At 38.8% G+C, this 5020-nt stretch overlaps 1 non-coding gene across 1 annotated transcript; it reads left to right on the forward strand.

The window, feature by feature from the left end:
• Positions 1-3202: 3202 nt before the first annotated feature.
• Gm25490 lies at positions 3203-3332 on the forward strand. Its single transcript, XR_003949937.1, has one exon. It is a non-coding gene; the product is annotated as a small nucleolar RNA SNORA17 (small nucleolar RNA).
• The last annotated feature ends 1688 nt before the right edge of the window (positions 3333-5020 follow it).

Here is a 5020-nt window from a genome sequence, read left to right on the forward strand (position 1 = left end):
ATTGACTGTGTTCACTGCATTTTATATAGGGGTTTTCATCAGTTTGGTGACTTCAGTTGCTTTATCCTTTAAATTTTTCCAGTTCCCTCTTGTTGAAAGATATTACTGATCAAGAGAGTTTCACTGTGGCTACTTAATCATGAGTTTCCATATTGCCTTCCTGTTTTTTTATCCATTCCCTTAATGTCTTTTTTGAGTTTTGTCGGTTTTGTATTGATTAAGTAATTGACCTGTGTGTATGTGTGTGTGTGTCTGTTAGAGAAGGGAAAGAGAGAGTAAGAGAGAGAGCAAGAGGGAAAGATTGAATGTGCGTGTAAGGTTAAAAAGTATTTTTGTGTGGTTATCATAAAAATCCCACTGTTGCTATCTTCACAAGAAATTGTGTTAGCTGATATTATTAACATTGTTTGTGGGTCAGAACTACACAATGGTGATTCATTGTCCTCAAATACAGTAAGCTATAACACCAATTACAACTATGTATACTGTGTGTCGAATTAATTGTACTAGTATTTATGTTTAAGGTTTTTTAATTTTAACTTTATGCTGTCATTAGATTCAATTGATCAGCACCATTACAGTAATTCACTTTTAAAAATATTTTCTACATAATTACCCATTCAATGAATCCTATCCAGGCTTGTGCTTCAGTGTCACTCTTCAGTATGATTTCATCTCCACTCAAAACCTTCCATTCTTTTGTGTTCCCAGTATGGAAGAATATAAAGACAATAAATTCCCTTCCTTTATTGTTTGTCAGAGAACATACCCTGCTTTTAGTTTTGAAAGACAAATATATTTATTCTTTTCTAGAAGTAGTTTTTTATTAATTTCCCCTGCATTGTAAAATATTGATTCACAGTTTTTACTTTCTTATATTTCATTAAGATAACATAATATTTTCATGCACAGATGACAGTAGACTTTGTTCTCTCTTGCAAAGCTCCTCATTTACTTTCATGGCACTTATCTTTTTAGCTACTTTTAACTCCCTATTTAGATCTTTTACTCATTTCATTTTTGCTTAAGATTTCTAGGGAAAACTCTACTTCATCATCTTCTGGCAGTTTATTTGTGGGAAACATATTGTGTTCTTGTGATGCTTTTAAAGTTTTCTTTATCTCTGAATATTGAAATCTAATGACAGTATTTGCATGTGAGCAATTCCAGCTTTTTAGGGTCATTTTAGCTTCCTATCCAAGAAGGCCATTTCTCTCCTAGGTTAAGATATATTCAACTATTTTGTAACCTTGAAATTTTTTCTCTTTTTCAAATTTTCATATGTGTGAATAAGTATGTTTATGCATATTTTGCATATATATGGCAAGGTGTGTGTGAATCATCAGTTAATTACAGAAATCATCCTTTATTAATATCCATCTTCATATTTAATCAAATTCCATTCTTACCAATAGGGCAGTTCTTCCTGACCAGCTTGTACTATCTCTGTTTTCTGCAGTCTGGATAACACCATACCAATCTGGTCTATGCATGGATATCCAGGGATTTGAAATTCAGTCATCATGATTATAGGTTTGTGTGTCTGAACCACTTTCACCACTATGCCATCTTCTTAGCCCCATTTTCTACTTAAATAACCCTTCCACTTATTTATTCCTCTCTAGTCCTTTGTGAGACTCACATAGTTTGTTCATTGATCAACCTGGTGTGCTCTATTAATCCCATACATATTCTTCAAATATTTTAATATTTTATTTTCTCTCTTTCTTAAGAAGCAGATGACCTTTGAATGCCTGTCTTTGGGTCACAGGTACTTTCTTCTGTATAACCTACCCCACTATTGAACATCAGCTCTCTAATCTCCAAACACACACATATGCGCATGCACACACACACAGATGCACACATACATACAGGGAATTGTGTACACGTGCACATACAAACACACATTGATGCACAAACACACATATATACACATAAAAAGGCACACCCACACATGCACACAAACATGCATACAAGCATGCACATAATAGAAGTATAAGTACAAAAACACACACATAACACATACCCAAGTACACAAAAACTCATATAAAAGCACACACATATACAAACACATATATGCACAAATGCTCAAAAACATACACAAGCACACAGAGACACATAAATCCATGAACACACATACATAAGCACATATCCACATACCCAAACATACCCACATACTCATACACCATACACCAATACAATTCTCTTCAATAAAAGACCCTGTGACTCCTTTCTCTTGAATTACTTTCCTATCCTCAATATTTTTGGGTTCAAGGAGTTATGTAGGTGTTGTCTTCAGCAGCAGATTGTTATTGTCAGTTTGTGGAGAGCAACTAATAAATAGCCTTGGGAAAATAGCCTTGGTTGCTTGGGGAATTCAGTCGAGCCCCTTTGGATAAAAATTTTATTAGATGTAATCCACTCCTGGCAGTAGAAGCTTTATTTGGTAACAAGAGATGTCCAGTTGGGATTCTTTCTTCCCCATTATTTAGCAATTTCATTTAGATCTTCTATACACACATATCCAGAGAAAGAGAGCGAGAGAGCGAGAGCGAGTGAGAGAGAGAGAGAGAGAGAGAGAGAGCCTTCTACTCTATTAGGTTTTCATACAACCCCTCAAATGACCCCCCCAAGTCTCTTCCCCTATTCCCTGCCACACCCCCACTTTCCTCTCTCCATTTGGTCCTTCCATCTACACAGATCCATTGTTCCTCTACATTCCCTTACTCTATACCTATCTTCTATAATTTATGGATTTTTAGCTTGCTTATTGAAGATCTAACACTGATATCCACATATAAGTTACTATATACTTTTTAATTTTTTTGTCATTTCAATTCATGGTGGTTACCTTTGGAAGACTTTTTTCTAGCTCTATTTAGTCTGTTGAAAATTTCATGATATTATTTTTCTTTCCTTTAATTTTGTGTATTGAAAATACGTTATTTTCTCATTCAGTATATGCTGATTATATTTTCGTTATTCTATATTCTTCCCAGTTTCTCACCATTTCCCATTACTGCTGGATCTACTCCATCTCTGTCTCTCATTAGAAAAAAAGCTGGATTCTAAGACATAACATTAAACATGACAAAATAACATATAAGAAAATGAAGTAAAATCCATCATACCAAAGTTGAACAAGGCAACCCAACAAAAGATAAATAGTCCTAAAAGTAGGCACAAGAATTAGAGACTGGCTATTCATATAAGCATTGTAGATATGGCTGCTGTGTCACATGTGTTTCATTGGGTGGCAGGGAGAACAGAGGATATGTCTAAGCCCAGTGTTCTGACCTATGAACATCTATGATTAGTAGCCTATGATTAGTAACCTACTAAATGATTAGTAGTCTAACACTTCCTAAAATGGTCAGCTGAGACAACCACCAGTATGAGGCTAGGAACAGAGAGAGAGATATAGCCTAAGATACCACCAGTTATGTGCCAGGCAGGCATAGGTGGGCTACAATGATGGGGAGCAATCCCGAGACTGACTGAAACAACCTGTCTGAGACCATGGACCCCAGGCAGGAATAAGACTGAGACAGACAATCCCTGCAAGAGATGGCTAGTTAAGGAGTAAGCATAAGATGACCACCAGACTGGTGCCATAGGGGTCATACAAGGTGCTAACATGAGATGACTGCGCATCTTGCACCATGAAGGTCTAGTGAAGACTGCCAAAAATGACCCCTGCCTGGTACTATATGCATTAGTGTGCCATAGTATTATGGAAACCACTCCTTAGATGACTTCAGACACTCAAAGATCCAGACACCAATAAGAGGAGCAAGTAAGTTTTGGAGAAATGGAAGAGAAAGAGTAAAAGAAGGATGTAGGCACAATGAAGGGAATCAGAACTGGAGACTTGAGGATAGTGAGGAACAGCCTGATGCGAGTAGCCAATTATGCCATCTTAGACCATAGTGGGGTCCTAGCATTTGCTGCTACCAGGGGACATGTCTGGCTCTGTGGCTCTGAAGAAGCAAGGCTCTGTTAACAGCAATGGGCAGGCAGATATCCCTGGTCTGGGCTGCCTCACATCAGGAACATGGTGATGCCTTAGGGTTGTGCAAAACAGGCCCCAATCCTCACCTGGACAGTATGAGTAAACTGGCCCTGAGGGCATGATAAAAGGAAAGCTGACTGCATACCTGGTCAGCTTCCATACAAGAGAGCAGGCTCTTTGCTTCAATGGGCAGCAGAGTAGAGTTAACCCTGGTTGTGGGATGAACTGGCGCAGAGCATGGGAGAGCTGTTCTTACCACTTGTCTGCCATGAGGTGACATAGGCATGAAAGAGATGCTCCACTTACCCATTGTTACCTACAGTAGGCAGAAGAGTTGACCCAGAGGTCATAAAAGTGGAATATCTGGTCCTTCCTGTCATCTGGTACAGCCCTTGCAAGAATAGAACCTGTACCTCACATGAGCAGCACAGTGGAGCTAAATCTGGACATGGAGGTTGCTGGTAAGCCAGCTCCAAGGGTGTGAATATGCCTCTTGTGTGCTGGAAAGTAGTATCAATGAAGAAGAGTTGCCCTTCTACCCTCAATCATCTCTAGCCATCTATGGCAGGCTGGAGAGCTGGCCCCCAGAGTCATGAGAGTTGGAGAGCTGACCATACCAGATGCAACACTCAGGAGATTGGGCCCTATACATTGCCTTAGCAAAAAGATAGAGAGGATCCTGGTTGTGAGTGTTGTGAGTGAATCAGCCAGGAAAGCAAGAGTGCCAGGGAAATGACCAGCTCAAATACCTCTCAGGACCAGATTCAGACCTTTGAATTGGCCCTCTCCAACATCTACCCAATCAACTACTGGAATGCATAAAGAGACATCCTAAAGCTCAAAACCAAATAGGTCACTATGACACAGGGCAACAAAAGACTATCCAAGAGAAGACTATCCCAGTGAAGTTCCTCAAAGGATAGCATAGCAAAAGCCAGAGGCTTAGTATCATTTTAATGAGTAAAGAGTATTTACAAGCAAAGAAGTGTGGACAAAATGATACTA

This window comes from Mus musculus, chromosome 11, assembly GCF_000001635.26.
Source record: "Mus musculus strain C57BL/6J chromosome 11, GRCm38.p6 C57BL/6J".
NCBI classification, from domain to species: domain Eukaryota; kingdom Metazoa; phylum Chordata; class Mammalia; order Rodentia; family Muridae; genus Mus; species Mus musculus.